At 47.4% G+C, this 27,826-nt stretch overlaps 29 non-coding genes across 29 annotated transcripts; all 29 read right to left on the reverse strand.

Annotated features, from left to right (window-relative positions):
- Positions 1 to 819: 819 nt before the first annotated feature.
- Positions 820 to 892, reverse strand: TRNAR-ACG (transfer RNA arginine (anticodon ACG)). The gene has a single exon. It is a non-coding gene; the product is annotated as a tRNA-Arg (tRNA).
- A 486-nt stretch (positions 893 to 1,378) lies between these two features.
- TRNAY-GUA (transfer RNA tyrosine (anticodon GUA)) lies at positions 1,379 to 1,466 on the reverse strand. The gene is given in 2 exon segments: positions 1,379 to 1,414; positions 1,430 to 1,466. It is a non-coding gene; the product is annotated as a tRNA-Tyr (tRNA).
- Positions 1,467 to 2,178: 712 nt separating this feature from the next.
- Positions 2,179 to 2,251, reverse strand: TRNAR-ACG (transfer RNA arginine (anticodon ACG)). Its single transcript has one exon. It is a non-coding gene; the product is annotated as a tRNA-Arg (tRNA).
- A 361-nt stretch (positions 2,252 to 2,612) lies between these two features.
- TRNAY-GUA (transfer RNA tyrosine (anticodon GUA)) lies at positions 2,613 to 2,701 on the reverse strand. The gene is given in 2 exon segments: positions 2,613 to 2,648; positions 2,665 to 2,701. It is a non-coding gene; the product is annotated as a tRNA-Tyr (tRNA).
- A 2,098-nt stretch (positions 2,702 to 4,799) lies between these two features.
- Positions 4,800 to 4,872, reverse strand: TRNAR-ACG (transfer RNA arginine (anticodon ACG)). The gene has a single exon. It is a non-coding gene; the product is annotated as a tRNA-Arg (tRNA).
- A 1,104-nt stretch (positions 4,873 to 5,976) lies between these two features.
- On the reverse strand, positions 5,977 to 6,064 carry TRNAY-GUA (transfer RNA tyrosine (anticodon GUA)). The gene is given in 2 exon segments: positions 5,977 to 6,012; positions 6,028 to 6,064. It is a non-coding gene; the product is annotated as a tRNA-Tyr (tRNA).
- Positions 6,065 to 7,109: 1,045 nt separating this feature from the next.
- On the reverse strand, positions 7,110 to 7,197 carry TRNAY-GUA (transfer RNA tyrosine (anticodon GUA)). Its single transcript is given in 2 exon segments — positions 7,110 to 7,145; positions 7,161 to 7,197. It is a non-coding gene; the product is annotated as a tRNA-Tyr (tRNA).
- Positions 7,198 to 8,247: 1,050 nt separating this feature from the next.
- TRNAR-ACG (transfer RNA arginine (anticodon ACG)) lies at positions 8,248 to 8,320 on the reverse strand. Its single transcript has one exon. It is a non-coding gene; the product is annotated as a tRNA-Arg (tRNA).
- A 411-nt stretch (positions 8,321 to 8,731) lies between these two features.
- Positions 8,732 to 8,819, reverse strand: TRNAY-GUA (transfer RNA tyrosine (anticodon GUA)). The gene is given in 2 exon segments: positions 8,732 to 8,767; positions 8,783 to 8,819. It is a non-coding gene; the product is annotated as a tRNA-Tyr (tRNA).
- Positions 8,820 to 10,493: 1,674 nt separating this feature from the next.
- Positions 10,494 to 10,566, reverse strand: TRNAR-ACG (transfer RNA arginine (anticodon ACG)). The gene has a single exon. It is a non-coding gene; the product is annotated as a tRNA-Arg (tRNA).
- A 400-nt stretch (positions 10,567 to 10,966) lies between these two features.
- On the reverse strand, positions 10,967 to 11,054 carry TRNAY-GUA (transfer RNA tyrosine (anticodon GUA)). Its single transcript is given in 2 exon segments — positions 10,967 to 11,002; positions 11,018 to 11,054. It is a non-coding gene; the product is annotated as a tRNA-Tyr (tRNA).
- Positions 11,055 to 12,083: 1,029 nt separating this feature from the next.
- On the reverse strand, positions 12,084 to 12,156 carry TRNAR-ACG (transfer RNA arginine (anticodon ACG)). The gene has a single exon. It is a non-coding gene; the product is annotated as a tRNA-Arg (tRNA).
- Positions 12,157 to 12,556: 400 nt separating this feature from the next.
- Positions 12,557 to 12,644, reverse strand: TRNAY-GUA (transfer RNA tyrosine (anticodon GUA)). The gene is given in 2 exon segments: positions 12,557 to 12,592; positions 12,608 to 12,644. It is a non-coding gene; the product is annotated as a tRNA-Tyr (tRNA).
- Positions 12,645 to 13,673: 1,029 nt separating this feature from the next.
- On the reverse strand, positions 13,674 to 13,746 carry TRNAR-ACG (transfer RNA arginine (anticodon ACG)). The gene has a single exon. It is a non-coding gene; the product is annotated as a tRNA-Arg (tRNA).
- A 753-nt stretch (positions 13,747 to 14,499) lies between these two features.
- On the reverse strand, positions 14,500 to 14,588 carry TRNAY-GUA (transfer RNA tyrosine (anticodon GUA)). The gene is given in 2 exon segments: positions 14,500 to 14,535; positions 14,552 to 14,588. It is a non-coding gene; the product is annotated as a tRNA-Tyr (tRNA).
- Positions 14,589 to 15,170: 582 nt separating this feature from the next.
- TRNAR-ACG (transfer RNA arginine (anticodon ACG)) lies at positions 15,171 to 15,243 on the reverse strand. Its single transcript has one exon. It is a non-coding gene; the product is annotated as a tRNA-Arg (tRNA).
- Positions 15,244 to 16,367: 1,124 nt separating this feature from the next.
- TRNAY-GUA (transfer RNA tyrosine (anticodon GUA)) lies at positions 16,368 to 16,456 on the reverse strand. The gene is given in 2 exon segments: positions 16,368 to 16,403; positions 16,420 to 16,456. It is a non-coding gene; the product is annotated as a tRNA-Tyr (tRNA).
- A 581-nt stretch (positions 16,457 to 17,037) lies between these two features.
- Positions 17,038 to 17,110, reverse strand: TRNAR-ACG (transfer RNA arginine (anticodon ACG)). Its single transcript has one exon. It is a non-coding gene; the product is annotated as a tRNA-Arg (tRNA).
- Positions 17,111 to 17,520: 410 nt separating this feature from the next.
- Positions 17,521 to 17,608, reverse strand: TRNAY-GUA (transfer RNA tyrosine (anticodon GUA)). Its single transcript is given in 2 exon segments — positions 17,521 to 17,556; positions 17,572 to 17,608. It is a non-coding gene; the product is annotated as a tRNA-Tyr (tRNA).
- A 900-nt stretch (positions 17,609 to 18,508) lies between these two features.
- TRNAR-ACG (transfer RNA arginine (anticodon ACG)) lies at positions 18,509 to 18,581 on the reverse strand. The gene has a single exon. It is a non-coding gene; the product is annotated as a tRNA-Arg (tRNA).
- A 486-nt stretch (positions 18,582 to 19,067) lies between these two features.
- TRNAY-GUA (transfer RNA tyrosine (anticodon GUA)) lies at positions 19,068 to 19,155 on the reverse strand. The gene is given in 2 exon segments: positions 19,068 to 19,103; positions 19,119 to 19,155. It is a non-coding gene; the product is annotated as a tRNA-Tyr (tRNA).
- Positions 19,156 to 19,867: 712 nt separating this feature from the next.
- TRNAR-ACG (transfer RNA arginine (anticodon ACG)) lies at positions 19,868 to 19,940 on the reverse strand. The gene has a single exon. It is a non-coding gene; the product is annotated as a tRNA-Arg (tRNA).
- Positions 19,941 to 20,301: 361 nt separating this feature from the next.
- Positions 20,302 to 20,390, reverse strand: TRNAY-GUA (transfer RNA tyrosine (anticodon GUA)). The gene is given in 2 exon segments: positions 20,302 to 20,337; positions 20,354 to 20,390. It is a non-coding gene; the product is annotated as a tRNA-Tyr (tRNA).
- Positions 20,391 to 21,294: 904 nt separating this feature from the next.
- On the reverse strand, positions 21,295 to 21,367 carry TRNAR-ACG (transfer RNA arginine (anticodon ACG)). Its single transcript has one exon. It is a non-coding gene; the product is annotated as a tRNA-Arg (tRNA).
- Positions 21,368 to 21,853: 486 nt separating this feature from the next.
- Positions 21,854 to 21,941, reverse strand: TRNAY-GUA (transfer RNA tyrosine (anticodon GUA)). The gene is given in 2 exon segments: positions 21,854 to 21,889; positions 21,905 to 21,941. It is a non-coding gene; the product is annotated as a tRNA-Tyr (tRNA).
- A 712-nt stretch (positions 21,942 to 22,653) lies between these two features.
- TRNAR-ACG (transfer RNA arginine (anticodon ACG)) lies at positions 22,654 to 22,726 on the reverse strand. Its single transcript has one exon. It is a non-coding gene; the product is annotated as a tRNA-Arg (tRNA).
- Positions 22,727 to 23,087: 361 nt separating this feature from the next.
- Positions 23,088 to 23,176, reverse strand: TRNAY-GUA (transfer RNA tyrosine (anticodon GUA)). Its single transcript is given in 2 exon segments — positions 23,088 to 23,123; positions 23,140 to 23,176. It is a non-coding gene; the product is annotated as a tRNA-Tyr (tRNA).
- Positions 23,177 to 25,248: 2,072 nt separating this feature from the next.
- TRNAR-ACG (transfer RNA arginine (anticodon ACG)) lies at positions 25,249 to 25,321 on the reverse strand. The gene has a single exon. It is a non-coding gene; the product is annotated as a tRNA-Arg (tRNA).
- A 1,429-nt stretch (positions 25,322 to 26,750) lies between these two features.
- On the reverse strand, positions 26,751 to 26,823 carry TRNAR-ACG (transfer RNA arginine (anticodon ACG)). Its single transcript has one exon. It is a non-coding gene; the product is annotated as a tRNA-Arg (tRNA).
- Between the last annotated feature and the right edge of the window lie 1,003 nt (positions 26,824 to 27,826).

The raw sequence follows: 27,826 nt of genomic DNA on the forward strand, positions 1-27,826 counted from the left end.
AGCTCCAATCACTGTTCAGACATGTCTGAGAACAACTCATGAGCGTGGGCCAGTGGGGCAATGGGGAAATGGATAACGCGTCTGACTACGCTGATTAGGGATCACAAAATTGTAGGATCATTTCCTGTTTTAAGTTTCAATCTGCGTGTGGTGAAGAAGGACCATTGTATTCATCTTCTTGGTTCTTTCGGTAAAGTCACGTAGAAGGGAAATAATAAAATAATAAAAATACAACATAATAAAATAAAATTTCACGACGTTTCGGCCACAACGTAAGCAGCCGTCCTCAGGTGAAGAAGCTGAGCTGTCGGAAAGACAGCGTCCTAATGAACACCGCTAAGCTTGGCAGCGTATTTTAAGCTGGTTGAGAGGAGGAAAGAGCCTTGACAAAGGAGTTTACATATCAACAGAGGAATTTCGCATATTGATGACAAATGCATCAATATGCGGGGTTAGTCACTCCATGTGGAATGTGTCGGCGGTGAGGGGTCTCAAAGGCATATTATGCTAGTAGTGTATTGTGTAGGATTATCAGTGATAAAGGGAGGGACCATTGTCCTGAACGTTGCCTGCGATATATTTTTCCTCTTAAGACCACCGTATAATTTATGAATGTGTTGAGTGTTGTTATTGTTGTTGACTCTGGTTGTGCACCACTGCCAACGCAGCAGCAGCCTCGCCAAAAAATTGGTATTATTTAAACTGACCAGAGTAAAATTACATTATAGAACCATTCAACAGATGTCGGATTATTAGACCAACAATGTTGCGCGGTTTAAAAAAGACTTAGACGCACTTTGATAAAAAAAAAATTTACCACGAGCCAGGCAGGAGTCGAACCTACAATCTTCTGATCCGTAGTCAGACGCGTTATCCATTGCGCCACTGGCCCCACGCTGCCTCCTGGCACCTCTCACATCGCCTATGGCAGTAGTCGTGGCCGTGTAGGTGCCGAGTTGGGGGTGGCCGGTGATGAAGACTCTGACTGCCCAGGGGCACAGCCTGCAGGGATGTCGTGCAACACGAACAGCGGTGGAACTATCAGAGTCCCTTCCTCACAGAACACGTGTGACAGGCTGGGTCCACGTGTCGTGCCACCAAGTCCACCAAATCAACATCAATGCATCTGTAGAAGAACATCTGACAAATCTTACCGATGCCCTATTCTTCTTGGTGCATTTGAAGCGAACGTTTAGCCTAAAATAAATGTTCCTAATGTGCAGGTCATACTCTTCTTGGTTCTTTCGGTAAAGTCACGTAGAATGGAAATAATAAAATAATAAAAATAAAACATAATAAAAATATTCAGGTCATACTCGTTGAGCCTTTATTGTTTGAACAATTATATGTATTTCATTATTTGGAAAAAGAATCAACTTCCTTCGAGCCGGAGTCGAACCAGCGACCTAAGGATTTCAACCTCAACCAACTACAGTCCTCCGCTCTACCAACTGAGCTATCGAAGGTGACCTATGCAGTGTTTCATCACTTCACTATTAGTACGTACAGCAGCAACAATGCAGAAGAAGACCTGCAACCCAGTCATTACACAGCTACAATTACTTTTTCGACATGTCTGATAACAGCTAATGAGTCGGATTATACTGGTAGGAACCTCCTGGTTACACCAGCCCACAGGGGATTATTGTGTCCGTCGTGCAGGGAGGGGCTGGGTGGGGATGGAAGGGCTAAGTGGAGAGGGGAGGGTGGGTAGGGGCTAGGTGGAGAGGGTGAGGCTGGGTGGGGAGGGGAGGGGCTGGGTGTGGAGGGTGGGGAGGGAATGGGTGGGGAGGGGCTGGGTGGGCAGGGTGGGGAGGGGATGGGTGGGGAGGGTGGGGCTGGGTGGGGCTTGGTGGGGGGTGGGAGGAGTGGGGCTGGGTGGGGAGGGGCTGGTCACCCCGTGGTGCCCTTATAAAACTCAACGTTTAACCTACTCACGCAGGCTTGTGCCCACCCTCACAGTCGGCCATATTTGCGGAATACACCACGCCGCCGTTGACCCTGGCCATTGACCGAGCAACCGAACGTTCCTTCCAGCTCCCTCCGCAGGAATGTGTTTTAAACTGACCAGAGTAAAAATACATTATGTAACCGTTCAACAGATGTCGAATTATTGTACCAACAATGTTGCGTGGTTTAAAAAATATGTCCGCACTTGTATTACAAAACAATGCATCACGAGCCAGGCAGGAGTCGAACCTACAATCTTCTGATCCGTAGTCAGACGCGTTATCCATTGCGCCACTGGCCCCACGCTGTCTGCTGATACCTCTCACATCGCCTATGGCAGTAGTCGTGGCCGTGTAGGTGCCGAGTTGGGGGTGGCCGGTGATGAAGACTCTGCCCAGGGGCACAGCCTGCAGGGATGTCGTGCAACACGAACAGCGGTGGAACTATCAGAGTCCCTTCCTCACAGAGCACGTGTGACAGGCTGGGTCCGCGTGTCGTGCCACCAAGTCCACAAAATCAAAATCAATGCTCCTGTAGAAGAACATCTTCTTATTTGTGCATTTTAAGCCAACTTTTGGCCCAACATAAATGTTCCTAATGTGCAGGTCATGCTCGTTGAGCATTTATTTGGAAATAAATATTTACAAAAAAAAAAATCAACCTCCTTCGAGCCGGAGTCGAACCAGCGACCTAAGGATTTCAACCATCAACCAACTACAGTCCTCCGCTCTACCAACTGAGCTATCGAAGGGGACCTATGCAGTCTTTCATCACTTCACTATTAGTACGTACAGCAGCAGCAATGCAGAAGAAGACCTGCAACCCAGTAATTACACAGCTCCAATCACTGTTCAGACATGTCTGACAACAGCTAATGAGCGTGGGGCAGTGGGGCAATGGATGACGCGTCTGACTACGCTGATTAGGGATCACAAAATTGTAGGATCGTTTCCTGTTTTAAGTATCAATCTGTTTGTGTTGAAGAAGGACCATTGTATTCATATTATTGGTTCTTTCGGTAAAGTCACGTAGAAGGGAAATAATAAAATAATAATAATACAACTTTATCAAATAAAATTTCACAACGTTTCGGCTACAACGTAAGCAGCCGTCCTCAGGTGTAGAAGCTGAGCTATCGGAAATACAGCTCTCCTAATGAACACCGCTAAGCTTGGCAGCGTATTTTAAACTGGGTGAGAGGAGGAAAGAGCCTTGACAAAGGATTTTACATATCAACAGAGGAATTTAGCATAATGATGACAAATGCAGATATGGGGTTAGTCACTCCTTGCAGAATGTGTAGGTGGTGGGGGGGTCTCAAAGGCATATTATGCTAGTAGTGTATTATGTAGGATTAGCAGGAATAAAGGGAGGGGCCATTGTCCTGAATGTTGCCTGCGATATATTTTTCTTCTTAAGGCCACCGTATAATTGATGAATGTGTTGAGTGTTGTTATACTGGTAGGAACGAAGTGGACCAGACCACCAATAGATTAATGTGTCCGTCCGTCCGTCCGTCCGTGTATCAACATCGCCCCCTACTGCAAACACTTGGCTTGACCCTGTCCGACAAGATGGCCGCCCGCTCCCCCTGCGATCTGTGAATTAAACAAGATGGCCGTCGCTTCCGGCGCATCACGGCAAAACTTTAAACTTCGCTTCAAAATTACTTTACTGAAAAGCAGCACGTTTATTTAAAAAAGTTACTTTACTGAAACGCAGCACGTTTTTTTAACACAGAGACGAGATACATTTAATCGCCTTATTTGTGCACAAAAAGCACGGCGCGAGGCCTAGTGCGGCAGGCTTCGCGAGGCCTAGTGCGGCAGGCTTATTAACACAGAGATGAAACGCAGCACGTTTATTTAAAAAAAATAATTACTTTACTGAAACGCAGCACGTTTTTTTAACACAGAGACAAGAAACATTCATTAACACAGAGACGAGATACATTTAATCGCCTTATTTGTGCACGAAAAGGACGGCGCGAGGCCTAGTGCGGCAGGCTTCGCGAGGCCTAGTGCGGCAGGCTTATTAACACAGAGACGAGATACATTTAATCGCCTTATTTGTGCACGAAAAGCGCGGCTTCGCGAGGCCTACTGCAGAGGCTTCGCGAGACCTAGTGCAGAAGGCTTCGCTAAGTCTACTGCAGAGAAGGCTTCGCGAGGCCTAGTGCAGTAGGCTTCGCGAGGCCTAGTGCGGCAGGCTTCGCGAGGCCTAGTGCGGGAGGCTTATTAACACAGAGACGAGATACATTTAATCGCCTTATTTGTGCACGAAAAGCGCGGCTTCGCGAGGCCTACTGCAGAGGCTTCGCGAGGCCTAGTGCAGAAGGCTTCGCTAAGTCTACTGCAGAGAAGGCTTCGCGAGGCCTAGTGCGGCAGGCTTCGCGAGGCCTAGTGCAGAAGCTGGTGGTGGGGGGTGGTGGGGTGGTGGTGGTGGGGGGTGGTGGTGGGGGGTGGTGAGAGGGCTGGTGGGATGGGTGGTGTTGAGGGTGGTGTTGGGGGGTCTTTAAATCTCACAGCGTTTCTTGTCAAAACAAACACTTTTAATTAACGTTACACTAGAATACAGTAATTTTTTCTTTAACTCCTCTATACCCGGTCGATATCCCTGTACCAGTACTAAATATTATTCCTACCAGCCCACCCCGCAGGGTCCTGTTTTTTGTTGACTCTTGTTGTGCACCACTGCCAACGCAGCAGTAGCCTCACCAAATAATTGGTACTATTTAAACTGACCAGAGTAAAATTACATTATAGAAACATGCAACAGATGTCGGATTATTGAACCAAGAATGTTGCGTGGTTTAAAAAACATACACGCACTTGTAATTAAAAAATTCACGAGCCAGGCAGGAGTCGAACCTACAATCTTCTGATCCGTAGTCAGACGCGTTATCCATTGCGCCACTGGCCCCACGCTGTCTGCTGCCACCTCTCACATCGCCTATGGCAGTAGTCGTGGCCGTGTAGGTGCCGAGTTGGGGGTGGCCGGTGATGAAGACTCTGACTGCCCAGGGGCACAGCCTGCAGGGATGTCGTGCAACACGAACAGCGGTGGAACGATCAGAGTCCCTTCCTCACAGAACACGTGTGACAGGCTGGGTCCACGTGTCGTGCCACCAAGTCCACCAAATCAAAATCAATGCATTTGTAGAAGAACATCTGACAAATCCTACCAATGCCCTCTTTTTTTGGTGCATTTTGAGCCAACGTTTTGCCCAAAATAAATGTTCCTAATGTACAGGTCATGCTTGTTGGGCCTTCATTGTTTGAACAATTATATGTATTTCATTATTTGGAACAAGTAAACCCGTAAAAACAAAGTTTTTCACTATAAATCCTTTATATGCTTGGCGGCTAGAATCTTCTCGTCCTCTGGCTTGAGATGGCTGCCACCTATGGGTCAGATGATTGTCTGCCAGTATTAAACAATTGGTAATTAAATATTTAATTTGTTTTCCCTAAACAGTGTAATATTTAGGAAAAATTTTTTCACGAAAATTAATTGTCACACACAACGTGTTTGTGTGGAAAATGTCAGCTCGATTGGATCACGGGAAGTGGGTTAAAAAACGACCGAAAGATTTACACGGCCCTAAGCAAGCAAGTGAACTTAATTTAAAGGATTTAAAAATACATTCGCCTGTGGAGGACGCGGGGATCGATCCCGCGACTTTTGGCATGGGAAGCGAGGGCGCTACCAACTGCGCTACTCCGCCACGGCCTGTGGAGGGTTTACGCTCTGGGCGCCTACACTGTGATGTTCAGCCAAAGCCATGAATGAGTTGTATTTGAATAAATGTACAATAATTAGTTTTTGCCTAAAAAGTGTAAAATTTTTGAAACATTTTTTCACGAACATTAATTGTCTCGCACAACGAGTCTGTGTGGAAAATGTCAGCTCGATTTGATCACGGTAAGTGGGTTAAAAAACGACCGAAAGATTTGCACGGTCGTACGCAAGCAAGCAAGCGAACTTAATATAAAGGATTTAAAAATATATTAAAAATAATCAACCTCCTTCGAGCCGGAGTCGAAACAGCGACCTAAGGATTTCAGCCACAACCAACTACAGTCCTCCGCTCTACCAACTGAGCTATCGAAGGTGACCTATGCAGTGTTTCATCACTTCACTATTAGTACGTAGAGCAGCAGCAATGCAGAGTAAGACCTGCAGCCCAGTAATTACACAGCTACAGTTACTGTTTCGACATGTCTGACAACAGCTAATGAGTCGGATTATACTGGTAGGAACCTCCTGGTTACACCAGCCCACAGGGGATTATTGTGTCCGTCGTGCAGGGAGGGGCTGGGTGGGGAGGGAGGGGCTGGGTGGAGAGGAGAGGGTGGGGAGGGTGGGGAGGGTGGGGAGGGGCTGGGTGGGGAGGGTCTGGTCACCCCGTGGTGCCCTTATAAAACTCAACGTTTAACCTACTCACGACGGCTTGTGCCCGCCCTCACAGTCGGCCATATTTGCGGAATACACCACGCCGCCGTTGACCCTGGCCATTGACCGAGCAACCCAACATTCCCTCCGCAGGAATGTGTTATAAACTCACCAGAGTTAAAATACATTATATAACTGTTCAACAGATTTCGGATTAGTGTACCAACAATGTTGCGTAGTTAAAAAATACATACGCACTAGTATTAAAAAATTATTCACCACGAGCCAGGCAGGAGTCGAACCTACAATCTTATGATCCGTAGTCAGACGCGTTATCTATTGCGCCACTGGCCCCACGCTGTCTTCTGGCACCTCTCACATCGCCTATGGCAGTAGTCGTGGCCGTGTAGGTGCAGAGTTGGGGGTTGCCGGTGATGAAGACTCTGACTGCACAGGGGCACAGCCTGCAGGGATGTCGTGCAACACGAACAGCGGTGGAACTATCAGAGTCCCTTCCTCACAGAACACTTGTGACAGGCTGGGTCCACGTGTCGTGCCACCAAGTCCACCAAATACAAAATCAATGCATCTGTAGAAGAACATCTGACAAATCCTACCAATGCCCTCTTTTTGTGTACATTTTAAGCCAACGTTTGGCCCAACATAAATGTTCCTAATGTGCAGGTCGTGCTAGTTGAGCATTTATTGTTAGAACAATTATATGTATTTAATGATTTGGAAAAATATATTAAAAATAATCAACCTCCTTCGAGCCGGAGTCGAACCAGCGACCTAAGGATTTCAACCACAACCAACTACAGTCCTCCGCTCTACCAACTGAGCTATCGAAGGTGACCTATGCAGTGTTTCATCACTTCACTATTAGCACGTACAGCAGCAGCAGCAATGCAGAGGAAGACATGCAAACCTTACATTGGAGGCTGGGTGGGGAGGGGCCGGGTGGGGAGGGGAGGGGCTGGGTGGGGTGGGGAGGGGCTGATTGGGGTGGGGAGGGGCTGGTTGGGGTGGGGAGTGGGGGGCTGGGTGGGGAGGGGAGGGGCTGGGTGGGGAGGGGAGGGGCTGGGTGGGGAGGGGAAGGGCTGGGTGGGGAGGGGTGGGGGAGGGTGGGGCTGGGTGGGGGAGGGTGGGGTTGGGTGGGGGATGTGAGGGGTGGGGCTGGGTGGGGAGGGGCTGGTCACCCCGTGGTGCCCTTATAAAACTCAACGTTTAACCTACTCACGCCGGCTTGTGCCCGCCCTCACAGTCGGGCATATTTGCGGAATACACCACGCCGCCGTTGACCCTGGCCATTGACCGAGCAACCCAACGTTCCTACCAGCTCCCTCCGCAGGAATGTGTAATGGATTTCATGATTGTGAAAAATATATAAAAAATAATCAACCTCCTTCGAGCCGGAGTCGAACCAGCGACCTAAGGATTTCAGCCACAACCAACTACAGTCCTCCGCTCTACCAACTGAGCTGTGACCTATGCAGTGTTTCCTCACTTCACTATTAGTAGGTAGAGCAGCAGCAATGCAGAGGAAGACCTGCAGCCCAGTTATTACACAGCTACAGTTACTGTTTCGACATGTCTGACAACAGCTAATGAGCGTGGGGCAGTGGATAACGCGTCTGACTACGCTGATTACGGATCGCACACCTGTAGATTCGTTTCCTGTTTAATTTGTCAATCTGCTTGTGGTGAAGAAGGACCATTGTCCTGGACGTTGTTGACTCTGGTTGTGCACCACTGCCAACGCAGGAGTAACCACACCTAATAATTGGTATTATTTAAACTGATCAGAGTTAAATTACATTATCCAATCATTCAACAGATGTACCAACAATGTTGCGTAGTTCAAAAAAATATGCACGCACTTGTATTAAAAAAAGTGCACCACGAGCCAGGCAGGAGTCGAACCTACAATCTTCTGATCCGTAGTCAGACGCGTTATCCATTGCGCCACTGGCCCCACGCTGTCTCCTGGCACCTCTCACATCGCCTATGGCAGTAGTCGTGGCCGTGTAGGTGCCGAGTTGGGGGTGGCCGGTGATGAAGACTCTGACTGCCCAGGGGCACAGCCTGCAGGGATGTCGTGCAACACGAACAGCGGTGGAACTATCAGAATTCCTTCCTCACAGAACACTTCTGACAGGCTGGGTCCACGTGTCGTGCCACCAAGCCCACCAAATCAAAATCAATGCATCTGTAGCAGAACATCTGACAAATCCTACCAATGCCCTCTTTTTCTTGGTGCATTTAAAGCCAACGTTTGGCCCAAAATAAATGTTCCTAATGTGCAGGTGATGCTCGTTGAGCATTTATTGTTTGAAAAATAACATGTATTTCATGATTGTGAAAAATATATTTAAAATAACCATCCTCCTTCGAGCCGGAGTTGAACCAGCGACCTAAGGATTTCAGCCACGACCAACTACAGTCCTCCGCTCTACCAACTGAGCTATCGAAGGGGACCTATGCAGGGGTTCATCACTCCACTATTAGTACGTACAGCAGCAGCAATGCAGAGGAAGACCTGCAACCCAGTAATTACACAGCTGCAGTCACTGTTCAGACATGTCTGAGAACAGCTCATGAGCGTGGGCCAGTGGGGCAAGGGATGACGCGTCTGACTACGCTGATAGATAGATAGATCGTGTATTGTCATTGTCACCAGTACAACGAAATTTAAAATGCTCACCAGTCAGGGCATCATTCATAAATTTAAATTAAATAAAACAAGAAAATAAAAATAAAATTAAATGAAAGATAATCAATTTATACTATATATATAAAAACAGCCCAAGTATACCCACATACGGTTACATTTTGTCATTGCACATCTCTATTTCACGTTCAATTGTAAACACTATTACTTAATAATTAATTAGCATTATTGAGTGTGGTGATCGCTGTAGGATAAAAGCTATGTTTGAATCTGTTTGTCCTTGTTTTGATTGATCTGAATCGTCTGCCTGATGGCAACAGCTCAAACAGTGAGTGTCCAGGGTGTGAAGAGTCCTTTAGAATGATCTGTGCTTTTTTGATGCAACGTGAACTGTGTAGTTCTTCCAGTGTGGAGAGATGGCAGCCGGCGATCTTTTGGGCTGTGTTGATGACCCTCTGGAGCGCTTTCCTCTGAGCTACTGTGCAGCTGGTGTACCATACACAGATGCAGTATGTGAGAATGCTCTCGATGGAGGCTCGGTAGAAGGACACCAGCAGTTTCTGTGTGATGTTATTATTCCTGAGGATTCTCAGGAAGTAAAGTCTCTGCTGGGCCTTTTTCAGAAGCTCAGTGCTGTTGGCGCTCCAGGTCAGGCCCTCCCCAATGTGGACTCCCAGGAAGCAGAAGTCTGCCACCCTCTCCACACAGTCCCCGCTGATGATTAGTGGTGGAGTGTCCGTTTTCTTTCTCCTGTAGTCTATTATGAGCTCCTTGGTCTTTGCGGTGTTAAGGAGCAGGTTGTTGCCCCTGCAGTATGCTGTCAGGGGCAACAACCTGATTAGGGATCACAAAATTGTAGATTCGTCTCCTGTTTAATTTATCAATCTTCTTGTGGTGAAGAAGGACCATTGTCCTGAACGTTGCCTGCAAAATATTTTTCCTCTTTAGGCCACCGTATAATTGATGAATGTGTTGAGTGTTGTTATTGTTGTTGACTCTGGTTGTGCACCACTGCCAACGCAGCAGCAGCCTCACCAAATAATTGGTATTAATCTCGATTTGAAGTTTTCGTGACTGCAGGGATCCATACTATGTGGCTATTTCGGTAAAGTCACGTAGGTATAAATAAAATAAATTAAATCACGACGTTTCGGGCACAACACAAGCGTCCGTCATCAGGTGGGACAACCACAGCAAGAAACAATTGCTGCAGTGGGCAAAAGGGGGCTGCTGAAACAAGAGGCCATTTAGGCAAGAGAGGGGGGTAGAGGAGCCAGGGATCAGAGACAGGGAGGGTGGGGGTGTGGGGTAGGGGGGAGTGGATGATACAAGTAAGACTCAAGCACTAATTGGTATTATTTAAACTGACCAGAGTAAATTTACTAATAGAACCATTCAAAAGATGTCGGATTATTGTACCAACAAAGTTGCGTGGTTGACAAAATATGCACGCACTTGTATTAAAAACAACTGAACACGAGCCAGGCAGGAGTCGAACCTACAAGCTTCTGATCCGTAGTCAGACGCGTTATCCATTGCGCCACTGGCCCCACGCTGTCTGCTGACACCTCTCACATCGCCTATGGCAGTAGTCGTGGCCGTGTAGGTGCCGAGTTGGGGGTGGCCGGTGATGAAGACTCTGACTGCCCAGGGGCACAGCCTGCAGGGATGTCGTGCAACACGAACAGCGGTGGAACTATCAGAGTCCCTTCCTCACAGAACACGTGTGACAGGCTGGGTCCACGTGTCGTGCCACCAAGCCCACAAAATCTACATCAATGCATCTGTAGAAGAACATCTGACAAATCTTACCGATGCCCTCTTCTTCTTGGTGCATTTGAAGCCAACGTTTGGCCCAAAATAAATGTTCCTAATGTGCAGGTGATGCTCGTTGAGCATTTATTGTTTAAACAATTATATGTATTTCATTATTTGGAAAAAGAATCAACTTCCTTCGAGCCGGAGTCGAACCAGCGACCTAAGGATATCAACCTCAACCAACTACAGTCCTCCGCTCTACCAACTGAGCTATCGAAGGTCACCTATGCAGTGTTTCATCACTTCACTATAAGTACGTACAGCAGCAGCAATGCAGAGGAAGACCTGCAACCCAGTCATTACACAGCTACAGTTACTCTTCTTGGTTTTTTCGGTAAAGTCACGTAGAAGGGAAGTAATAAAATAATAAAAATAAAACATACTAAAATGAAACAATTCTCACGACGTTTCGGCCACAACGCAAGCAGCCGTCCTCAGGTGAAGAATATCGAAGGTGACCTATGCACCTGAGGACGGCTGCTTGCGTTGTGGCCGAAACGTCGTGAGAATTGTTTCATTTTATTATGTTTTATTTTTATTATTTTATTACTTCCCTTCTACGTGACTTTACCGAAAAAACCAAGAAGATGAATCCCTGCAGTCACGAAAGCTTTAAATCGAAAGCTACAGTTACTGTTTCGACATGTCTGACAACAGCTAATGAGTCGGATTATACTGGTAGGAACCTCCTGGTTACACCAGCCCACAGGGGATTATTGTGTCCGTCGTGCAGGGAGGGGCTGGGTGGGGATGGAAGGGCTGGGTGGAGAGGGGAGGGTGGGTAGGGGCTAGGTGGAGAGGGTGAGGCTGAGTGGGGAGGGGAGGGGCTGGGTGTGGAGGGTGGGGAGGGAATGGGTGGGGAGGGGCTGGGTGGGCAGGGTGGGGAGGGGATGGGTGGGGAGGGTGGGGCTGGGTGGGGCTTGGTGGGGGGTGGGAGGAGTGGGGCTGGGTGGGGAGGGGCTGGTCACCCCGTGGTGCCCTTATAAAACTCAATGTTTAACCTACTCACGCAGGCTTGTGCCCACCCTCACAGTCGGCCATATTTGCGGAATACACCACGCCGCCGTTGACCCTGGCCATTGACCGAGCAACCGAACGTTCCTTCCAGCTCCCTCCGCAGGAATGTGTTTTAAACTGACCAGAGTAAAAATACATTATGTAACCGTTCAACAGATGTCGAATTATTGTACCAACAATGTTGCGTGGTTTAAAAAATATGTCCGCACTTGTATTACAAAACAATGCATCACGAGCCAGGCAGGAGTCGAACCTACAATCTTCTGATCCGTAGTCAGACGCGTTATCCATTGCGCCACTGGCCCCACGCTGTCTCCTGGCACCTCTCACATCGCCTATGGCAGTAGTCGTGGCCGTGTAGGTGCCGAGTTGGGGGTGGCCGGTGATGAAGACTCTGACTGCCCAGGGGCACAGCCTGCAGGGATGTCGTGCAACACGAACAGCGGTGGAACTATCAGAGTCCCTTCCTCACAGAACACGTGTGACAGGCTGGGTCCACGTGTCGTGCCACCAAGCCCACAAAATCTACATCAATGCATCTGTAGAAGAACATCTGACAAATCTTACCGATGCCCTCTTCTTCTTGGTGCATTTGAAGCCAACGTTTGGCCCAAAATAAATGTTCCTAATGTGCAGGTGATGCTCGTTGAGCATTTATTGTTTAAACAATTATATGTATTTCATTATTTGGAAAAAGAATCAACTTCCTTCGAGCCGGAGTCGAACCAGCGACCTAAGGATATCAACCTCAACCAACTACAGTCCTCCGCTCTACCAACTGAGCTATCGAAGGTCACCTATGCAGTGTTTCATCACTTCACTATAAGTACGTACAGCAGCAGCAATGCAGAGGAAGACCTGCAACCCAGTCATTACACAGCTACAGTTACTCTTCTTGGTTTTTTCGGTAAAGTCACGTAGAAGGGAAGTAATAAAATAATAAAAATAAAACATACTAAAATGAAACAATTCTCACGACGTTTCGGCCACAACGCAAGCAGCCGTCCTCAGGTGAAGAATATCGAAGGTGACCTATGCACCTGAGGACGGCTGCTTGCGTTGTGGCCGAAACGTCGTGAGAATTGTTTCATTTTATTATGTTTTATTTTTATTATTTTATTACTTCCCTTCTACGTGACTTTACCGAAAAAACCAAGAAGATGAATCCCTGCAGTCACGAAAGCTTTAAATCGAAAGCTACAGTTACTGTTTCGACATGTCTGACAACAGCTAATGAGTCGGATTATACTGGTAGGAACCTCCTGGTTACACCAGCCCACAGGGGATTATTGTGTCCGTCGTGCAGGGAGGGGCTGGGTGGGGATGGAAGGGCTGGGTGGAGAGGGGAGGGTGGGTAGGGGCTAGGTGGAGAGGGTGAGGCTGAGTGGGGAGGGGAGGGGCTGGGTGTGGAGGGTGGGGAGGGAATGGGTGGGGAGGGGCTGGGTGGGCAGGGTGGGGAGGGGATGGGTGGGGAGGGTGGGGCTGGGTGGGGCTTGGTGGGGGGTGGGAGGAGTGGGGCTGGGTGGGGAGGGGCTGGTCACCCCGTGGTGCCCTTATAAAACTCAATGTTTAACCTACTCACGCAGGCTTGTGCCCACCCTCACAGTCGGCCATATTTGCGGAATACACCACGCCGCCGTTGACCCTGGCCATTGACCGAGCAACCGAACGTTCCTTCCAGCTCCCTCCGCAGGAATGTGTTTTAAACTGACCAGAGTAAAAATACATTATGTAACCGTTCAACAGATGTCGAATTATTGTACCAACAATGTTGCGTGGTTTAAAAAATATGTCCGCACTTGTATTACAAAACAATGCATCACGAGCCAGGCAGGAGTCGAACCTACAATCTTCTGATCCGTAGTCAGACGCGTTATCCATTGCGCCACTGGCCCCACGCTGTGTGCTGACACCTCTCACATCGCCTATGGCAGTAGTCGTGGCCGTGTAGGTGCCGAGTTGGGGGTGGCCGGTGATGAAGACTCTCACTGCCCAGGGGCACAGCCTGCAGGGATGTCGTGCAACACGAACAGCGGTGGAACTATCAGAGTCCCTTCCTCACAGAACACGTGTGACAGGCTGGGTCAACGTGTCGTGCCACCAAGTCCACCAAATCAAAATCAATGCATTTGTAGAAGAACATCTGACAAATCCTACCAATGCCCTCTTTTCTTGGTGCATTTTGAGCCAACGTTTTGCCCAAAATAAATGTTCCTAATGTACAGGTCATGCTTGTTGGGCATTCATTGTTTGAACAATTATATGTATTTCATTATTTGGAACAAGTAAACCCGTAAAAACAAAGTTTTTCACTATAAATCCTTTATATGCGTGGCGGCTAGAATCTTCTCGTCCTCTGGCTTGAGATGGCTGCCACCTATGGGTCAGATGATTGTCTGCCAGTATTAAACAATTGGTAATTAAATATTTAATTTGTTTTCCCTAAACAGTGTAATATTTAGGAAACATTTTTTCACGAACATTTATTGTCTCGCACAACGAGTCTGTGTGGAAAATGTCAGCTCGATTTGATCACGGGAAGTGGGTTAAAAAACGACCGAAAGATTTGCACGGTCGTAAGCAAGCAAGCAAGCACGCAAGCAAGCAAGCAAGCGAACTTAATATAAAGGATTTAAAAATAATCAACCTCCTTCGAGTCGGAGTCGAACCAGCGACCAAAGGATTTCAACCATCAACCAACTACAGTCCTCCGCTCTACCAACTGAGCTATCGAAGATGACCTATGCAGTGTTTCATCACTTCACTATTAGTACGTACAGCAGCAGCAATGCAGAAGAAGACCTGCAACCCAGTAATTACACAGCTCCTGTCACTGTTTCGACATGTCTGACAACAGCTAATGAGTCGGATTATACTGGTAGGAACCTCCTGGTTACACCAGCCCACAGGGGATTATTGTGTCCGTCGTGCAGGGAGGGGCTGGGTGGGGAGGGAGGGGCTGGGTGGAGAGGAGAGGGTGGGGAGGGTGGGGAGGGGCTGGGTGGGGAGGGTGGGGTGGGGAGTGGCTGGGTGGGGAGGGTCTGGTCACCCCGTGGTGCCCTTATAAAACTCAACGTTTAACCTACTCATGCCGGCTTGTGCCCGCCCTCACAGTCGGCCATATTTGCGGAATACACCACGCCGCCGTTGACCCTGGCCATTGACCGAGCAACCCAACATTCCCTCCGCAGGAATGTGTTATAAACTCACCAGAGTAAAAATACATTATGTAACTGTTCAACAGATGTCGGATTATTGTACCAACAATGTTGCGTGGTTTAAAAAAATATACGCACTTGTACTAAAATAGAATTCACCACGAGCCAAGCAGGAGTCGAACCTACAATCTTCTGATCCGTAGTCAGACGCGTTATCCATTGCGCCACTGGCCCCACGCTGTGTCCTGGCATCTCTCACATCGCCTATGGCAGTAGTCGTGGCCGTGTAGGTGCCGAGTTGGGGGTGGCCGGTGATGAAGACTCTGACTGCCCAGGGGCACAGCCTGCAGGGATGTCGTGCAACACGAACAGCGGTGGAACTATCAGAGTCCCTTCCTCACAGAACACGTGTGACAGGCTGGGTCCACGTGTCGTGCCACCAAGTCCACCAAATCAACATCAATGCATCTGTAGAAGAACATCTTACAAATCCCACCAATGCCCTCTTCTTCTTGGTGTATTTTAAACGAACGTTTGGCCCAACAAAAATGTTCCTAATGTGCAGGCGATGCTCGTTGAGCATTTATTGTTTGAACAATTATATGTATTTCATTATTTGGAACAAGTAAACCCGTAAAAACAAAGTTTTTCACTATAAATCCTTTATATGCGTGGCGGCTAGAATCTTCTCGTCCTCTGGCTTGAGATGGCTGCCACCTATGGGTCAGATGATTGTCTGCCAGTATTAAACAATTGGTAATTAAATATTTAATTTGTTTTCCCTGAACAGTGTAATATTTAGGAATTTTTTTTCACGAAAATTAATTGTCACACACAACGAGTCTGTGTGGAAAATGTCAGCTCGATTGGATCACGGGAAGTGGGTTAAAAAACGACCGAAAGATTTGCACGGCCCTAAGCAAGCAAGTGAACTTAATTTAAAGGATTTAAAAATATATTCGCCTGTGGAGGACGCGGGGATCGATCCAGCGACCTTTGGCATTGGAAGCGAGGGCGCTACCAACTGCGCTACTCCGTCACGACCTGCGGAGTGTTTACGCTCTGGGCGCCTACACGGTGATGTTCAGCCAAAGCCATGAATGAGTTGAATTTGAATAAATGTACAATAATTTGTTTTTGCCTAAAAAGTGTAAAATTTTTGAAAAAAAATTTCACGAACATTAATTGTCTCGCACAACGAGTCTGTGTGGAAAATGTCAGCTCGATTTGATCACGGGAAGTGGGTTAAAAAACGACCGAAAGATTTGCACGGTCGTAAGCAAGCAAGCAAGCACGCAAGCAAGCAAGCAAGCGAACTTAATATAAAGGATTTAAAAATATATTAAAAATAATCAACCTCCTTCGAGCCGGAGTCGAACCAGCGACCTAAGGATTTCAACCATCAACCAACTACAGTCCTCCGCTCTACCAACTGAGCTATCGAAGGTGACCTATGCAGTGTTTCATCACTTCACTATTAGTACGTAGAGCAGCAGCAATGCAGAGGAAGGCCTGCAGCCCAGTAATTACACAGCTACAGTTACTGTTTCGACATGTCTGACAACAGCTAATGAGTCGGATTATACTGGTAGGAACCTCCTGGTTACACCAGCCCACAGGGGATTATTGTGTCCGTCGTGCAGGGAGGGGCTGGTGGGGAGGGAGGGGCTGGGTGGAGAGGAGAGGGTGGGGAGGGTGGGGAGGGGCTGGGTGGGGAGGGTGGGGTGGGGAGTGGCTGGGTGGGGAGGGTCTGGTCACCCCGTGGTGCCCTTATAAAACTCAACGTTTAACCTACTCACGCCGGCTTGTGCCCGCCCTCACACTCGGCCATATTTGCGGAATACACCACGCCGCCGTTGACCCTGGCCATTGACCGAGCAACCCAACATTCCCTCCGCAGGAATGTGTTATAAACTCACCAGAGTAAAAATACATTATGTAACTGTTCAACAGATGTCGGATTATTGTACCAACAATGTTGCGTGGTTTAAAGAAATATACGCACTTGTACTAAACTAGAATTCACCACGAGCCAGGCAGGAGTCGAACCTACAATCTTCTGATCCGTAGTCAGACGCGTTATCCATTGCGCCACTGGCCCCACGCTGTCTCCTGGCACCTCTCACATCGCCTATGGCAGTAGTCGTGGCCGTGTAGGTGCCGAGTTGGGGGTGGCCGGTGATGAAGACTCTGACTGCCCAGGGGCACAGCCTGCAGGGATGTCGTGCAACACGAACAGCGGTGGAACTATCAGAGTCCCTTCCTCACAGAACACGTGTGACAGGCTGGGTCCACGTGTCGTGCCACCAAGTCCACCAAATTAAAATCAATGCTTCTGTAGAAGAAAATTTGACAAATCCTACCAATGCCCTCTTCTTCTTGGTGCATTTGAAGCCAACGTTTGGCCCAAAATGAATGTTCCTAATGTGCAGGTCATTCTCGCTGAGCGTTTATTTTTAGAACAATCATATGTTTTCATGATTTGGAAAAATATATTTAAAACAATCATCTTCCTTCGAGCCGGAGTTGAACCAGCGACCTAAGGATTTCAGCCACAACCAACTACAGTCCTCCGCTCTACCAACTGAGCTATCGAAGGTGACCTATGCAGCGAGTCATCACTTCACTATTAGTACGTACAGCAGCAGCAATGCAGAGGAAAATCTGGAACCCAGTAATTACACAGCCACAGTCACTGTTCAGACATGTCTGAGAACAACTCATGAGCGTGGGCCAGTGGGGCAATGGGGAAATGGATAACGCGTCTGACTACGCTGATTAGGGATCACAAAATTGTAGGATCATTTCCTGTTTTAAGTTTCAATCTGCGTGTGGTGAAGAAGGACCATTGTATTCATCTTCTTGGTTCTTTCGGTAAAGTCACGTAGAAGGGAAATAATAAAATAATAAAAATACAACATAATAAAATAAAATTTCACGACGTTTCGGCCACAACGTAAGCAGCCGTCCTCAGGTGAAGAAGCTGAGCTGTCGGAAAGACAGCGTCCTAATGAACACCGCTAAGCTTGGCAGCGTATTTTAAGCTGGTTGAGAGGAGGAAAGAGCCTTGACAAAGGAGTTTACATATCAACAGAGGAATTTCGCATATTGATGACAAATGCAGATATGGGGTTAGTCACTCCATGTGGAATGTGTCGGCGGTGAGGGGTCTCAAAGGCATATTATGCTAGTAGTGTATTGTGTAGGATTATCAGTGATAAAGGGAGGGACCATTGTCCTGAACGTTGCCTGCGATATATTTTTCCTCTTAAGACCACCGTATAATTTATGAATGTGTTGAGTGTTGTTATTGTTGTTGACTCTGGTTGTGCACCACTGCCAACGCAGCAGCAGCCTCGCCAAAAAATTGGTATTATTTAAACTGACCAGAGTAAAATTACATTATAGAACCATTCAACAGATGTCGGATTATTAGACCAACAATGTTGCGCGGTTTAAAAAAGACTTAGACGCACTTTGATAAAAAAAAAAATTACCACGAGCCAGGCAGGAGTCGAACCTACAATCTTCTGATCCGTAGTCAGACGCGTTATCCATTGCGCCACTGGCCCCACGCTGCCTCCTGGCACCTCTCACATCGCCTATGGCAGTAGTCGTGGCCGTGTAGGTGCCGAGTTGGGGGTGGCCGGTGATGAAGACTCTGACTGCCCAGGGGCACAGCCTGCAGGGATGTCGTGCAACACGAACAGCGGTGGAACTATCAGAGTCCCTTCCTCACAGAACACGTGTGACAGGCTGGGTCCACGTGTCGTGCCACCAAGTCCACCAAATCAACATCAATGCATCTGTAGAAGAACATCTGACAAATCTTACCGATGCCCTATTCTTCTTGGTGCATTTGAAGCGAACGTTTAGCCTAAAATAAATGTTCCTAATGTGCAGGTCATACTCTTCTTGGTTCTTTCGGTAAAGTCACGTAGAATGGAAATAATAAAATAATAAAAATAAAACATAATAAAAATATTCAGGTCATACTCGTTGAGCCTTTATTGTTTGAACAATTATATGTATTTCATTATTTGGAAAAAGAATCAACTTCCTTCGAGCCGGAGTCGAACCAGCGACCTAAGGATTTCAACCTCAACCAACTACAGTCCTCCGCTCTACCAACTGAGCTATCGAAGGTGACCTATGCAGTGTTTCATCACTTCACTATTAGTACGTACAGCAGCAACAATGCAGAAGAAGACCTGCAACCCAGTCATTACACAGCTACAATTACTTTTTCGACATGTCTGATAACAGCTAATGAGTCGGATTATACTGGTAGGAACCTCCTGGTTACACCAGCCCACAGGGGATTATTGTGTCCGTCGTGCAGGGAGGGGCTGGGTGGGGATGGAAGGGCTAAGTGGAGAGGGGAGGGTGGGTAGGGGCTAGGTGGAGAGGGTGAGGCTGGGTGGGGAGGGGAGGGGCTGGGTGTGGAGGGTGGGGAGGGAATGGGTGGGGAGGGGCTGGGTGGGCAGGGTGGGGAGGGGATGGGTGGGGAGGGTGGGGCTGGGTGGGGCTTGGTGGGGGGTGGGAGGAGTGGGGCTGGGTGGGGAGGGGCTGGTCACCCCGTGGTGCCCTTATAAAACTCAACGTTTAACCTACTCACGCAGGCTTGTGCCCACCCTCACAGTCGGCCATATTTGCGGAATACACCACGCCGCCGTTGACCCTGGCCATTGACCGAGCAACCGAACGTTCCTTCCAGCTCCCTCCGCAGGAATGTGTTTTAAACTGACCAGAGTAAAAATACATTATGTAACCGTTCAACAGATGTCGAATTATTGTACCAACAATGTTGCGTGGTTTAAAAAATATGTCCGCACTTGTATTACAAAACAATGCATCACGAGCCAGGCAGGAGTCGAACCTACAATCTTCTGATCCGTAGTCAGACGCGTTATCCATTGCGCCACTGGCCCCACGCTGTCTGCTGATACCTCTCACATCGCCTATGGCAGTAGTCGTGGCCGTGTAGGTGCCGAGTTGGGGGTGGCCGGTGATGAAGACTCTGCCCAGGGGCACAGCCTGCAGGGATGTCGTGCAACACGAACAGCGGTGGAACTATCAGAGTCCCTTCCTCACAGAGCACGTGTGACAGGCTGGGTCCGCGTGTCGTGCCACCAAGTCCACAAAATCAAAATCAATGCTCCTGTAGAAGAACATCTTCTTATTTGTGCATTTTAAGCCAACTTTTGGCCCAACATAAATGTTCCTAATGTGCAGGTCATGCTCGTTGAGCATTTATTTGGAAATAAATATTTACAAAAAAAAAAATCAACCTCCTTCGAGCCGGAGTCGAACCAGCGACCTAAGGATTTCAACCATCAACCAACTACAGTCCTCCGCTCTACCAACTGAGCTATCGAAGGGGACCTATGCAGTCTTTCATCACTTCACTATTAGTACGTACAGCAGCAGCAATGCAGAAGAAGACCTGCAACCCAGTAATTACACAGCTCCAATCACTGTTCAGACATGTCTGAGAACAACTCATGAGCGTGGGCCAGTGGGGCAATGGGGAAATGGATAACGCGTCTGACTACGCTGATTAGGGATCACAAAATTGTAGGATCATTTCCTGTTTTAAGTTTCAATCTGCGTGTGGTGAAGAAGGACCATTGTATTCATCTTCTTGGTTCTTTCGGTAAAGTCACGTAGAAGGGAAATAATAAAATAATAAAAATACAACATAATAAAATAAAATTTCACGACGTTTCGGCCACAACGTAAGCAGCCGTCCTCAGGTGAAGAAGCTGAGCTGTCGGAAAGACAGCGTCCTAATGAACACCGCTAAGCTTGGCAGCGTATTTTAAGCTGGTTGAGAGGAGGAAAGAGCCTTGACAAAGGAGTTTACATATCAACAGAGGAATTTCGCATATTGATGACAAATGCATCAATATGCGGGGTTAGTCACTCCATGTGGAATGTGTCGGCGGTGAGGGGTCTCAAAGGCATATTATGCTAGTAGTGTATTGTGTAGGATTATCAGTGATAAAGGGAGGGACCATTGTCCTGAACGTTGCCTGCGATATATTTTTCCTCTTAAGACCACCGTATAATTTATGAATGTGTTGAGTGTTGTTATTGTTGTTGACTCTGGTTGTGCACCACTGCCAACGCAGCAGCAGCCTCGCCAAAAAATTGGTATTATTTAAACTGACCAGAGTAAAATTACATTATAGAACCATTCAACAGATGTCGGATTATTAGACCAACAATGTTGCGCGGTTTAAAAAAGACTTAGACGCACTTTGATAAAAAAAAAATTTACCACGAGCCAGGCAGGAGTCGAACCTACAATCTTCTGATCCGTAGTCAGACGCGTTATCCATTGCGCCACTGGCCCCACGCTGCCTCCTGGCACCTCTCACATCGCCTATGGCAGTAGTCGTGGCCGTGTAGGTGCCGAGTTGGGGGTGGCCGGTGATGAAGACTCTGACTGCCCAGGGGCACAGCCTGCAGGGATGTCGTGCAACACGAACAGCGGTGGAACTATCAGAGTCCCTTCCTCACAGAACACGTGTGACAGGCTGGGTCCACGTGTCGTGCCACCAAGTCCACCAAATCAACATCAATGCATCTGTAGAAGAACATCTGACAAATCTTACCGATGCCCTATTCTTCTTGGTGCATTTGAAGCGAACGTTTAGCCTAAAATAAATGTTCCTAATGTGCAGGTCATACTCTTCTTGGTTCTTTCGGTAAAGTCACGTAGAATGGAAATAATAAAATAATAAAAATAAAACATAATAAAAATATTCAGGTCATACTCGTTGAGCCTTTATTGTTTGAACAATTATATGTATTTCATTATTTGGAAAAAGAATCAACTTCCTTCGAGCCGGAGTCGAACCAGCGACCTAAGGATTTCAACCTCAACCAACTACAGTCCTCCGCTCTACCAACTGAGCTATCGAAGGTGACCTATGCAGTGTTTCATCACTTCACTATTAGTACGTACAGCAGCAACAATGCAGAAGAAGACCTGCAACCCAGTCATTACACAGCTACAATTACTTTTTCGACATGTCTGATAACAGCTAATGAGTCGGATTATACTGGTAGGAACCTCCTGGTTACACCAGCCCACAGGGGATTATTGTGTCCGTCGTGCAGGGAGGGGCTGGGTGGGGATGGAAGGGCTAAGTGGAGAGGGGAGGGTGGGTAGGGGCTAGGTGGAGAGGGTGAGGCTGGGTGGGGAGGGGAGGGGCTGGGTGTGGAGGGTGGGGAGGGAATGGGTGGGGAGGGGCTGGGTGGGCAGGGTGGGGAGGGGATGGGTGGGGAGGGTGGGGCTGGGTGGGGCTTGGTGGGGGGTGGGAGGAGTGGGGCTGGGTGGGGAGGGGCTGGTCACCCCGTGGTGCCCTTATAAAACTCAACGTTTAACCTACTCACGCAGGCTTGTGCCCACCCTCACAGTCGGCCATATTTGCGGAATACACCACGCCGCCGTTGACCCTGGCCATTGACCGAGCAACCGAACGTTCCTTCCAGCTCCCTCCGCAGGAATGTGTTTTAAACTGACCAGAGTAAAAATACATTATGTAACCGTTCAACAGATGTCGAATTATTGTACCAACAATGTTGCGTGGTTTAAAAAATATGTCCGCACTTGTATTACAAAACAATGCATCACGAGCCAGGCAGGAGTCGAACCTACAATCTTCTGATCCGTAGTCAGACGCGTTATCCATTGCGCCACTGGCCCCACGCTGTCTGCTGATACCTCTCACATCGCCTATGGCAGTAGTCGTGGCCGTGTAGGTGCCGAGTTGGGGGTGGCCGGTGATGAAGACTCTGCCCAGGGGCACAGCCTGCAGGGATGTCGTGCAACACGAACAGCGGTGGAACTATCAGAGTCCCTTCCTCACAGAGCACGTGTGACAGGCTGGGTCCGCGTGTCGTGCCACCAAGTCCACAAAATCAAAATCAATGCTCCTGTAGAAGAACATCTTCTTATTTGTGCATTTTAAGCCAACTTTTGGCCCAACATAAATGTTCCTAATGTGCAGGTCATGCTCGTTGAGCATTTATTTGGAAATAAATATTTACAAAAAAAAAAATCAACCTCCTTCGAGCCGGAGTCGAACCAGCGACCTAAGGATTTCAACCATCAACCAACTACAGTCCTCCGCTCTACCAACTGAGCTATCGAAGGGGACCTATGCAGTCTTTCATCACTTCACTATTAGTACGTACAGCAGCAGCAATGCAGAAGAAGACCTGCAACCCAGTAATTACACAGCTCCAATCACTGTTCAGACATGTCTGACAACAGCTAATGAGCGTGGGGCAGTGGGGCAATGGATGACGCGTCTGACTACGCTGATTAGGGATCACAAAATTGTAGGATCGTTTCCTGTTTTAAGTATCAATCTGTTTGTGTTGAAGAAGGACCATTGTATTCATATTATTGGTTCTTTCGGTAAAGTCACGTAGAAGGGAAATAATAAAATAATAATAATACAACTTTATCAAATAAAATTTCACAACGTTTCGGCTACAACGTAAGCAGCCGTCCTCAGGTGTAGAAGCTGAGCTATCGGAAATACAGCTCTCCTAATGAACACCGCTAAGCTTGGCAGCGTATTTTAAACTGGGTGAGAGGAGGAAAGAGCCTTGACAAAGGATTTTACATATCAACAGAGGAATTTAGCATATTGATGACAAATGCAGATATGGGGTTAGTCACTCCTTGCAGAATGTGTAGGTGGTGGGGGGGTCTCAAAGGCATATTATGCTAGTAGTGTATTATGTAGGATTAGCAGGAATAAAGGGAGGGGCCATTGTCCTGAATGTTGCCTGCGATATATTTTTCTTCTTAAGGCCACCGTATAATTGATGAATGTGTTGAGTGTTGTTATACTGGTAGGAACGAAGTGGACCAGACCACCAATAGATTAATGTGTCCGTCCGTCCGTCCGTCCGTGTATCAACATCGCCCCCTACTGCAAACACTTGGCATGACCCTGTCCGACAAGATGGCCGCCCGCTCCCCCTGCGATCTGTGAATTAAACAAGATGGCCGTCGCTTCCGGCGCATCACGGCAAAACTTTAAACTTCGCTTCAAAATTACTTTACTGAAACGCAGCACGTTTATTTAAAAAATTACTTTACTGAAACGCAGCACGTTTTGTTAACACAGAGACGAGATACATTTAATCGCCTTATTTGTGCACGAAAAGCACGGCGCGAGGCCTAGTGCGGCAGGCTTCGCGAGGCCTAGTGCGGCAGGCTTATTAACACAGAGATGAAACGCAGCACGTTTATTTAAAAATAATAATTACTTTACTGAAACGCAGCACGTTTTTTTTAACACAGAGACAAGAAACATTCATTAACACAGAGACGAGATACATTTAATCGCCTTATTTGTGCACGAAAAGGACGGCGCGAGGCCTAGTGCGGCAGGCTTATTAACACAGAGACGAGATACATTTAATCGCCTTATTTGTGCACGAAAAGCGCGGCTTCGCGAGGCCTACTGCAGAGGCTTCGCGAGACCTAGTGCAGAAGGCTTCGCTAAGTCTACTGCAGAGAAGGCTTCGCGAGGCCTAGTGCAGTAGGCTTCGCGAGGCCTAGTGCGGCAGGCTTCGCGAGGCCTAGTGCGGGAGGCTTATTAACACAGACACGAGATACATTTAATCGCCTTATTTGTACACGAAAAGCGCGGCTTCGCGAGGCCTACTGCAGAGGCTTCGCGAGGCCTAGTGCAGAAGGCTTCGCTAAGTCTACTGCAGAGAAGGCATCGCGAGGCCTAGTGCGGCAGGCTTCGCGAGGCCTAGTGCAGAAGCTGGTGGTGGGGGGTGGTGGGGTGGTGTTGGTGGGGGGTGGTGGTGGGGGGTGGTGAGAGGGCTGGTGGGAGGGGTGGTGTTGAGGGTGGTGTTGGGGGGTCTTTAAATCTCACAGCGTTTATTGTCAAAACAAACACTTTTAATTAACGTTACACTAGAATACAGTAATTTTTCTTTAACTCCTCTATACCCAGTCGATATCCCTGTACCAGTACTAAATATTATTCCTACCAGCCCACCCCGCAGGGTCCTGTTTTTTGTTGACTCTTGTTGTGCACCACTGCCAACGCAGCAGTAGCCTCACCAAATAATTGGTACTATTTAAACTGACCAAAGTAAAATTACATTTCGAAACATGCAACAGATGTCGGATTATTGTACCAAGAATGTTGCGTGGTTTAAAAAACATACACGCTCTTGTATTTAAAAAATTCACGAGCCAGGCAGGAGTCGAACCTACAATCTTCTGATCCGTAGTCAGACGCGTTATCCATTGCGCCACTGGCCCCACGCTGTCTCCTGGCACCTCTCACATCGCCTATGGCAGTAGTCGTGGCCGTGTAGGTGCCGAGTTGGGGGTGGCCGGTGATGAAGACTCTGACTGCCCAGGGGCACAGCCTGCAGGGATGTCGTGCAACACGAACAGCGGTGGAACTATCAGAGTCCCTTCCTCACAGAACACGTGTGACAGGCTGGGTCAACGTGTCGTGCCACCAAGTCCACCAAATCAAAATCAATGCTTCTGTAGAAGAACATCTGACAAATCCTACCAATGCCCTCTTTTTCTTGGTATTAGTACGTACAGCAGAAGCAATGCAGAGGAAGGCCTGCAACCCAGTGATTACACAGCTACAGTCACTGTATAGACATGTCTGAGAACAGCTCATGAGAGTGGGTCAGTGGGGCAATGGATAACGCGTCTGACTACCTTTGACATTGACAAGGCAGAAGTCGCAGTTATCCAAATGGTTTGTAGGTTCTCTCCAAACCATTGGCACACCAAACCTCAGCTTAGCATTCTTTCCTTTAGACCATGATCGCAAAGTTTCAACACAGGTTTTACACACTTTGTGAGAAGCCCAATTTTTGTCTTGGTCTCCAAGTCGTACTTTAAAGTAGGCAAGATAAACTTTCTTGACAAAGGTATTGATGTTGCGCCTTTGATCCTGCAAAGTGAAGCTGCCACAGATGTAGCAGAAGATATCTGGGTCATTACTGCATTTCCTTCTTTCGGATGTTGTAGCCATTGTTAGATCACGCCCTGCAGAAGAAAAATATTAAATAAATGTGGATGTCTACATAAAATTATATTATAAACACACTATCTTAAAAATGCAGCACCATATTTTAACACTAAAGCAGTCACTGACTCGCAACAACTTGCAATCATAAGTGACAGAGTTAATTTCGGGTAAAATCAATGAAAATTAGGTATGCCGATAGCATAAAAATAAGATGTGATAGAGCAAATCTCAGATAAGATTTGGAATCAGCACCCTGAAATTAGTCTAAAACAGCTGCAAAAGTCCAGGCCAAAATTGTTTTTGTTGACCAGTGTTATCAACCTCAACCAACAACTGTCCTCCGCTCTACCAACTGAGATATATTTTATTATAATTTTATTTAGTACATTTTATTTAATGAAAAAATTACATTTGTTTTCTATTTACGTGACTTTACTGAAAGAACCAAGATTATATTTTTCCTCTTAAGGCCACCGTATAATTGATGAACGAATATGTTGAGTGTTGTTATTGTTGTTGACTCTGGTTGTGCACCACAGGCAACGCAGCAGCCTCACCAAACAATTGGTATTATTTAAACTGACCAGAGTAAGATTACATTTTAGAAACATTCAACAGATGTGGGATTATTGTACCAACAATGTTGTGTAGTTGAAAAATACATACGTACTTGTATTAATAAAAAAATCACCACGAGCCAGGCAGGAGTCGAACCTACAATCTTCTGATCCGTAGTCAGACGCGTTATCCATTGCGCCACTGGCCCCACGCTGTCTCCTGGCACCTCTCACATCGCCTATGGCAGTAGTCGTGGCCGTGTAGGTGCCGAGTTGGGGGTGGCCGGTGATGAAGACTCTGACTGCCCAGGGGCACAGTCTGCAGGGATGTCGTGCAACACGAACAGCGGTGGAACTATCAGAGTCCCTTCCTCACAGAACACGTGTGACAGGCTGGGTCCACGTGTCGTGCCACCAAGTCCACCAAGTTAAAATCAATGCTTCTGTAGAAGAAAATTTGACAAATCTTACCGATGCCCTCTTTTTAAATCCTTTATATTAAGTTCGCTTGCTTGCGTGCTTGCTTACTTGCTTGCGCGCTTGCTTGCTTACGACCGTGCAAATCTTTCGGTCGTTTCTTAACCCACTTCCCGTGATCCAATCGAGCTGACATTTTCCACACAGACTCGTTGTGCTAGACAATTAATGTTCGTGAAAAAAAATTCCCAAAATTTTACACATTTTAGGCAAAACATTTTTATTTTACATATATTCAAATATAACTCATTCCTGGCTTTGGCTGAACGTCAGAGTGTAAGAGCCCAGAGCGTAACCCCTCCACAAGCCGTGGCGGAGTAGCGCAGTTGGTAGCACTCTCGCTTCCCATGCTAAAGGTCGCGGGATCAATCCATGCGTCCTCCACAGGCGAATATATTTTCAAATCCTTTATATTAAGTTCGCTGCCACGCATATAAAGGATTTATAGTGAAAAACTTTGTTTTTCCGGGCTATACTTATTAAATCCTTTATATTAAGTTCGCTTGCTTGCTTAGGACCGTGCAAATCTTTCGGTCGTTTTAACCCACTTCCCGTGATCCAATCGAGCTGACATTTTGCACACAGACTCGTTGTGCGTGGTAATGCATTTTCGTGAAAAAAAATTCCAAAATTTTACACTGTTTAGGGATTTTTTTTTAAATATTTAATTACCAATTGTATAATGCTGCCAGACAATCATCTGACCCATAGGTGGCAGCCATCTCAAGCAAGAGG

The sequence above is a fragment of the Lampetra planeri genome, chromosome 53 (genome assembly GCF_965212315.1).
Source record: "Lampetra planeri chromosome 53, kcLamPlan1.2.h2, whole genome shotgun sequence".
NCBI classification, from domain to species: domain Eukaryota; kingdom Metazoa; phylum Chordata; class Hyperoartia; order Petromyzontiformes; family Petromyzontidae; genus Lampetra; species Lampetra planeri.